Source organism: Mus caroli, unplaced genomic scaffold (genome assembly GCF_978045245.1).
Source record: "Mus caroli unplaced genomic scaffold, Mus_caroli_1 scaffold_20, whole genome shotgun sequence".
NCBI lineage: Eukaryota > Metazoa > Chordata > Mammalia > Rodentia > Muridae > Mus > Mus caroli.
The window spans coordinates 50,512,252-50,520,878 of record NW_028227275.1 but is presented as its reverse complement, the minus strand read 5'-3'; positions in this window follow the sequence as shown (position 1 = coordinate 50,520,878).

Sequence of the window (8,627 nt, the reverse complement as noted above, 5' to 3'; positions counted from 1 at the left end):
AGTCCTCCTTGAAGTTTCACTGAGAGCCAATGAATATAATGTCAGGCTCCCACCTTGAATTTATCTGCACCTCAGAGTATTTATGACCTTGACTAGAATAGGATTCTGTGTGAGCATTCCAAAGTCTGCCTCTGAGAAAGTGTAACATGCAGAATGTCAGAGTGTACTGGCTGTTTTTTTTTTTTTCTTTTTGTGTGTGTGTGTGTGTCAACTTGACACAGGCTGGAGTTATCACAGAGAAAGGATCTTCAGTTGGGGAAGTGCCTCCATGAGATCCAGTTGTGGGGCATTTTCTCAATTAGTGATCAACTGGGGAGGTCCCTTGTGAGTGGTGCCATTCCTGGACAAAACATCATGACAAGGAAGCAAGTTGGGGAGGAAAGGGTTTATTCAGCTTACACCTCCAAACCGCTGTTCATCACTAGAGAAAGTCAGGACAAGCAGGTCAGGAAACAGGAGCTGATGCAGAGGCCATGGAAGGATGTTTCTTACAGGCTTGCTTCCCCTGGCTTGCTCAGCCTGCTTTCTTATAGAACTGTGATTTTAGTTTGAGTATATAGGGTGAAGCTGGGACATAAGAATGACCTCGTTGTCCTCATTGCCACCCTCATGTTTTGCCTGTGATCAGTGTATAATAGGAGTAACAGGGTACAGGAGCCACATGGCCTGGACTGTAGCAGAAGAAGACACGAATACGAATCCAGTTCTACCATTACCAGTTAGGTTTTGTCAATAGGACACAAAAACTAGGGTCACTTGGGAAAGAAGGAGTCTCAGCTGAGGAATTGCTTCCATCAGATTAGTGTGTGGGCATGTCTGGGGTGGGCATTCGTTATTGCTATTTGATGTAGGAGGACCCAGCCCTCTGTGGGGGGGATTGCTGTTCCTAGGCAGGTGGGCCTGGGCTGTATAAGCAGCAGCCCAGCACACCAGAGGAAACTAGTTAGCAGTGCTCCTTTGTGCTCTCATTTTAGTTCTCATACCCTGGTTCCTGCTCTAAGTTCCCTTTGGCTTCCCTTGATGATGGATTACAACCTTCAAGCTAAACAAACCATTCTCCAAGCTGCTTTTGATCAAAATTTTATCTCAGTAAGAAAAAAAGCAAACTAGAACATACTACGAACTGGCAGGTGTGCCATGACAAATTACTGGTACCCTGATGAGTCCTCATATTTTTAAAAATTTTCTTGTCTTGAATGAGTTGATAATTCTCTTCTGTATTGTTCACTATGAGATGAATTGGCTATCCTCTCAAGTGTCAGGGAAGGCTTTCCCTCCATGCTATGGACTCCCTTTGTAAACTTTGTAGACTTTATAAACCCTCAAGGTTGGAAAGTGGCCACGCCCCTGCCTGAGGAGCTCCATCAGCCAGACCCCTCCCCCAAATCACCCTAATTGTCATGACTGTGTATCCAGCCTCTGTAACTGTCACAAATGTCATCTCCAGCCCCTCAACAGAACCCTCCCTAGATTATGCTAATTTTAGGTGAAGAGTCTGTACAAAAGCCACCAATTCCTGAATAAGAAAGCCTGTTAATCTCTGAACTTCCTACAGAAACCCACCAATCCTTGAGCATGAAAATTCAACAATCCTCAAACAGCAAAACCCACCAATCCCTTAGCTCCCCCAAGTGCAGGACTTGAACTCCCACCAATCTTCAATCTGATAATTTCTGCTCTAAAAAGCTCCACCTCCTTAAAAATCCTGTGTAAGTCCTGCCCTTTGTCCAGTTCCTGGCTCTCCACTCCCTCCTAGGAGCAGACATGTCATTTCCGCATCCTGGACCCATTCCAATAAATCTCTTTCATGAGATCTGCTGCCTGGTGTCACTCTTTTATCAGAAGAAGCCAAGAAACAATGAAGAGAAGAAGAGAAGAGAAGAAGAGAAGAGAAGAAGGAGCGAGGCTGGGGCTCCTGAGCTCCTGAGTGAGGCTGGGGATCCCTCCTCTGGGAGCTGCAATGCCTCTGCTGAGGAGGCTTCCTCTCAGAACTATGTGGTTCTTGGGCTCCCATGTCTGAGGATGCCTTTCCATTGGGATACCTGCTCTCCTCAAAACTGTGTGGTTCCTGAGCTTTCGAGTCCCAGGACACCTTCCCATCTGAGCAGGAAGGCCAACAACATAGGCAAAAGTGAATTGAGCAGAATTACCATGGTAGACTGTTATTCACTTGGTTTTCTAGGACACTGAGTTCATTGATCAGGCATTTACTGGAGACTGGTATGGTTTAGATATGATTTTCCCCCAAAAGTTTGTATGCTGGAAGCTTGTCATTTACTGTTATGGTATTGAGAGATGGTAAGACCTTTGAGAGGTATGGCCTGTAGGAAGTGACTGGGTTGTGGTCCTCTTAGTGAAAAGACCCTTTTGGTGTGAGATACTTCCCTCCTTTCCCCTCTTCTCCCCTCCCCTCCCTTCCCTTCTCCTTCCCTCTCTTCCTCCTCCCCCTCTCTCTTTCCCTCCCCTATTCCTTCCTTCCTTCCTTCCTTCCTTCCTTCCTTCCTTCCTTCCTTCCTTCCTTCCTTCCTTCCTTCCTTCCTCCCTCCCTCCCTCCCTCCCTCCCTCCCTCTTTCTTTCTTTCTTTCTTTCTTTCTTTCTTTCTTTCTTTCTTTCTTTCTTTCTTTCTTTCTTTCTTTCTTTCTTTCTTTCTTTCTTGTTGACCAGGGCCATGGCTCAGATTCAGGAACTGAACCATGACCCCGAGTTAAGATTCTATAAGGGTTTTAAACCCAAAATGCAGAAAATCTGTACCAAGTTATTTCATCAATCAGGATTTAGGGATGGGGGTTGCCTTAGGAACACATCTTTGTCATATACATATTCTGCTCCCATTCGTTGGGGTATTCAACTCTAGCAGGGAACTTGCCTTGTGTAATACTCATGTCTTAACTTGTCTTCTAGGATGGGACTTATCTAACATTCATGTCTTAACTTGACAACCAAGATGTCAGTTATCCATGCACATGCCTCTTTCTGCCAAGTAGTATGTCAGTTCCCAGGGAGGTCTATGACTCAAAATGGAAGTCTTATTCCAAATAGTTTCTCATTTTGGAGTATGTGTCTCTCTCTCTCTTTTTTCATTTTCTATTGGTTATTTTATTTATTTACATTTCAAATGTTATCCCCCTTCCCAGTTTCCCCTCCACAAGCCCTCTATTCTCTCCTCCCTCCCCCTGCCTTTATGAGGGTGTTCACCCACCTGCTCATCAACTCCTGCCTCAGTGCCCTAGTGTTCCCCTATCCTAGGTCATCAAGCCTCCACAAGACCAAGGGGCTCCTCTCCCAGTGATGTCAGATAAAGCCATCCTCTGCTACATATTAAACTGGAGCCATGGGTCCCTCTTTGGTTGGTGGCTTAGTCCCTGGGAGCTTGGGGGGGGGGTTGGTTGGTTGATATTGTTTGTCCAAGAGGTTGCAAACCCCTTCAGTTTCTACAGTCTTTGCCCAAACTTCTCCATTAGGGTCCCCACGCTCAGTTAATTGTTTGGCTGTGTACATCCAAATCTGTATTGGTCTGGCTCCAGCAAAGCCTCTCAGGGGACAGCTATACCGGGCTCATGTCAGCAGGCACTTCTTGGCATCAGCAATAGTGTCTGGGTTTGGTGTCAGCAGATAGAATGGATCCTTAGGTGGGGCAATCTCTGGATGGTCTTTCCTCAGTCTCTGCTCCACATTTTGTCCCTGCATTTCCTTTTGACAGGAGGAATTCTGGATTAATATTTTGAGGTGAGTGGGTGACCCCATCCCTCAACTGGGGGCTGTGCCTGTCCACTGGATATGGTCTCTACAGGTTTTATCTCCCTTTTGTTGGGTACTTTGGCTAATGTCTTCCCTGTTGGGTCCTGGGAACCTCTTGGGTTCCTGGCATCTGGGACTTTCTAGTGGCTACCCCCAGATCCTTCTGTGTCTCTTTTATGTGAGGGTCCATCCCAGGGGCAGATTATATCATAAAAGCTTATACACAGGTACAGAAAGTGCTGTTGGGTGCTTGCTTTGGCTCCAAGCTTATGGTGGGTAACTAATCTACTGACTTCTATCGTGATTGGTTTCCAAGGGTACAGAATACAACAGAATATACAATCAAACTTGGCATTAGAAAGTTTCCCTGCAACAGCATAAACATGTGACAAAGTTTTCTTACAATGACAGGCCATCCAGGTAACAGTTACCTAGGCTTTAACATTTTACCTGGGTCCTAACACTTACTAGATCATGTATGATACACCTAGCAGTTCTGACAGATAAAAGGGTGTCTTTTATACCATTTTATTTTCCTCTTATCCAAGTGAAGTTTAACCTTGCTTCTCCTACCTTTATTGCCACCTTCAGTTGTGTAGCCTCTATTAGCTCCTGGTTGTTGATTGAACTTTATGAGACATAAGAATGTACTTGACAATAGCATGTGAGAAAAGGAAAGTTGAGGGACTGAGTCTAATAGAGACTGACAGGAAATGATTGGGCTGTGTCTGACTCTTACTCAACATTCCAATTCTTCAGGTCTAAAGGTGAAGGGTCATTTTCAAATCTCTTTACTAAGTTTGACTGTGATTGGTGCCCCTGGTGTCAAAAGTGTCTACAGAGTATAAAGGTGGAACACTTAGGAAGTGATTGGATTGTTAGGTCATTAGGGTAGGGCTCTTAATGATTGAATTCTTGTGGCTTTATATGGAAAGGAAAAGAAATGCATCCACTCTACACACACTTCTGCCATTAAGTAATACAGTAAAGATACATTGCTTTCTTTATTTTTTTTTCTTATATTGGATATTTTCTTTATTTACATTTCAAATGTTATCCCCTTTCCCGGTTTCTCCTCCAGAACCCTCCTATTCCATCCTCCCTCCCCCTGCTTCTATGAGGGTGCTCCCCCACCCACCTACCCACTCCCACCTTCCTGCCCTGGCACTCCCCTACACTGGGTCATTGAACCTTCACCAGACCAAGGGCTGCTTCTCCCATTGATTTCCAACAAGGCCATCCTCTGCTGCATACATGACTGGAGCCATGGGTCCCTCCATACATACTCTTTGGTTGGTGGTTTAGCTCCCCCTGGGAGCTTTGGGGGGTCTGGTTGGTTGATATTATTGTTCTTCCTATAACTCCTCCATTGGAGACCCTGTGATAAGTGGCTTCGAGCATCCACCTCTGTATTTGTTAGGCTCTGGCAGAACCTCTCAGAAGGCAGCTCTTTCAGGCTCCTGTCAGCAAGAACTTCTTGGCATCCACAGTAGTGTCTGGGTTTGGTGACTGTATATGGGATGAATTCCTCAGGTGGGGTGGTCTCTGGATTTCAGTCTCTGCTCTTCACTTTGTCTCCATATTTTATCCTGTGAGTATTTTGTTTCCCCTTCTAAGAAGCACGGGAGCACCCACACTTTGGCCTTCCTTCTTCTTGAGCTTCATATGATCTGTAATTTGTATCTTGGGTATTTGAAGCTTTTAGGCTAATATTCACTTATCAGTGAGTGCAGACCATGTGTGTTCTTTTGTGACTGGGTTACCTCACTCAAGATGATATTTCAAGTTCCATCCATTTGCCTAAGAATTTCATGAAGTCATTATTTTTTATAGCTGAGTAGTATTCCATTGTGTAAATGTATCACATTTTCTATAGCCATTCTTCTGTTGAGGGACATCTGTTTTTTTCCAGCTTCTGGCTATTATAATTAAGGCTGCTATGAACATAGTGGAGCATATGTCATTATTACATGTTGGAGCATCTTCTGGGTATACGCCCAGGAGTGGTATAGCTGGATTCTCAGGTAGGAATATGTCCAGTTTTCTGAGGAACCACCAGACTGATTTCCAGAGTTGTTGTACCAGTTTGCAATCCCACCAGCAATGGAGGAGTGTTCCTCTTTCTCCATATCCTCATCAGCATCTGCCGTCACCTGAGTTTTTGATCTTAGCCATTCTGACTGGTGTGAGATGGAATCTCAGGGTTGTTTTGATTTGCATTTCCCTGATAACTAAGGATGTTGCACATTTCTTTAGGTGCTTCTCAGCCATTCAAGTTTGCTCAGTTGAGAATTCTCTGTTTAGCTCTGTTCTCCTTTTTAAAATTGGGTTATTTGGTTTTCTGAAGTGTAACTTCTTGAGTTCTTTGTATATCTTGGATATTAGACTTCTATTGGATGTAGGATTGGTAAAGACCTTTTTCCAGTCTGTTGGTTTCCATTTTGTCCTATTGACAGTGTCCTTTGCCTTACAGAAGCTTTGTAATTTCATGAGGTCCCATTTGTGGATTGTTGATCTTAGACATAAGCCATTGGTGGTCTGTTCAGGAAATTTTCCCTTATGCCCATGTGTTCGAGGCTCTTCCCCATTTTCTCTTTTATTAGATTCAGTGTATATAGTTTTATGTGGAGGTCCTCGATCCACTTGGACTTGATCTTTATACAGGGAGATAAGAATGGGTCAATTTGCATTTTTCTATGTGTTGACCGACAATTGAACAAGCACCATTTGTTGAAAATGCTGTTTTTTTTCCCCCAGTGGATGGTTTTAGCTCCTTTTCAAAGATCAAGTGGTCATAGGTGTGTGGGTTCATTTCTGGGTATTCAAGTCCATTGATCTACCTGCCTGTAACTGTACCAATACCATGCAGTTTTTATCACTATTCCTCTGTAGTACAGCTTGAGGTCAGGGATGGTGATTTCCTTAGAAGTTTTTATATTGTTGAGAATAGTTTTCGAGATCCTGGGCTTTTTGTTATTCCAAATAATTTTGAAAATTGCTCTTTCTAACTCTATGAAGAATTGAGTTGGAATTTTGATGGGGATCCCTTTGAGTGTGTAGATTCCTTTCAACAAGATGGCCATTTTTACTATATTAATCCTGCCAATCCATGAGCAGGGGAGATCTTTCTGTCTTCAGAGGTCTTCTATGATTTCTTTCTTCAGAGACTTGAAGTGCTTGTCATACAGATCTTTCATTTGTTTGGTTAGAGTCACTCCAAAATATTTTATATTGTTTGTGACTATGGGGAAGGGTATAATTTGCCTAATTTCTTTCTCAGCCTGTTTATCCTTTGAGTATAGGAAGGCTACTGATTTGTTTGAATTAATTTTATATCCAGCCATTTTGCTGAAGTTGTTTATCAGGTTTAGGAGTTCTCTGATGGAATTTTATACTATCATATTGGAAAATAGTGATATTTTAACTTCTTCCTTTCCAATTGGTATCCCTTTGACCTCCTTTTGTTGTCTAATTGCTCTAGCTAGAACTTCAAGTACTATATTGAATAGATAGGGAGAGAGTGGGCAGCCTTGTTTAGTCCCTGATTTTAGTAGGATTACTTCAAGTTTCTCTCCATTTAGTTTGATATTGGCTATTGGTTTGCTGTATATTGATTTTACTATGTTTAGGTATGGGCCTTGAATTCCTGATCTTTCTAAGACTTTTATCATGATTGGATTTTGTCAAATGCTTTTTCATCTAATGACATGATCATGTGGATTTTTTCTTTGAGTTTGTTTATATAGTGGATCATGTTGATGGATTTCCATATATTAAACCATCTCTGCATCCCTGAGATGAAGCCTACTTGATCGTGGTGAATAATTGTTTTGATGTGTTCTTGGATTTGGTTTGCAAGAATTTTATTGAGTATTTTTGCATCTATATTCATAAGGAAAATTGGTCTAAAATTTGAATCTTTGTGTGGTTTTGGTTTCAGTGCAACTGTGGTTTCATAGAATGATTTTGGTAGTGTTCCTTCTGTTTCTTTTTTGTGGAATAGTTCAAAGATTATTGGTATTAGGTCTTCTTTGAAGGTCTGAGAGAATTCTGCACTAAGCCCATTTGGTCCTGGGCTTTTTTTTTTTTTTTTTTTTTTTTTTGGTTGGGAGACTTTTAATGACTGCTTCTATTTCTTTAGGGGTTATGGGACTGTTTAGGTTGTTTATCTGATCCTGATTTAACTTTAGTATTTGGTATCTGTCTAGAAAATTGACCATTTCATCCAGATTTTCCAGTTTTATTGAATGTAGGCTTTTGTAGTAGGATCTGATGATTTAAAAAATTTCCTCAGTTTCTTTTTTTTTTTTAATTAGGTATTTTCCTCAATTACATTTCCAATGCTATCCAAAAAGTCCCCAATACACTCCCCCTCCAGTCCCCCGCCCACCCACCCCCACCCCTTGGCCCTGGCATTCCCCTGTACTGGGGCATATAAAGTTGGCAAGTCCAATGGGGCTCTCTTTCCAGTGAAGGCCGACTAGGCCATCTTTTGATACAAATGCAGCTAGAGTCAAGAGCTCTGGGGTACTGGTTAGTTCATCATAATGTTCCACCTATGGGGTTGCAGTTCCCTTTAGCTTCTTGGGTACTTTCTCTAGCTCCTCCATTGGGGGCCCTGTGATCCATCCAATAGCTGACTGTGAGCATCCACTTCTGTGTTTGCTAGGCCCCGGCATTGTCTCACAAGAGACAGCTATATCTGGGTCCTTTCAGCAAAATCTTGCTAGTGTATGCAATGGTGTCAGCGTTTGGAAGCTGATTATGGGATGGATCCCTGGATATGGCAGTCTTTAGATGGTCCATCCTTTCTTCACAGCTCCACACTTTATCTCTGTAACTCTTTCCATGGGTGTTTTGTTCCCAATTCCAAGAAGGGGCACAGTGTA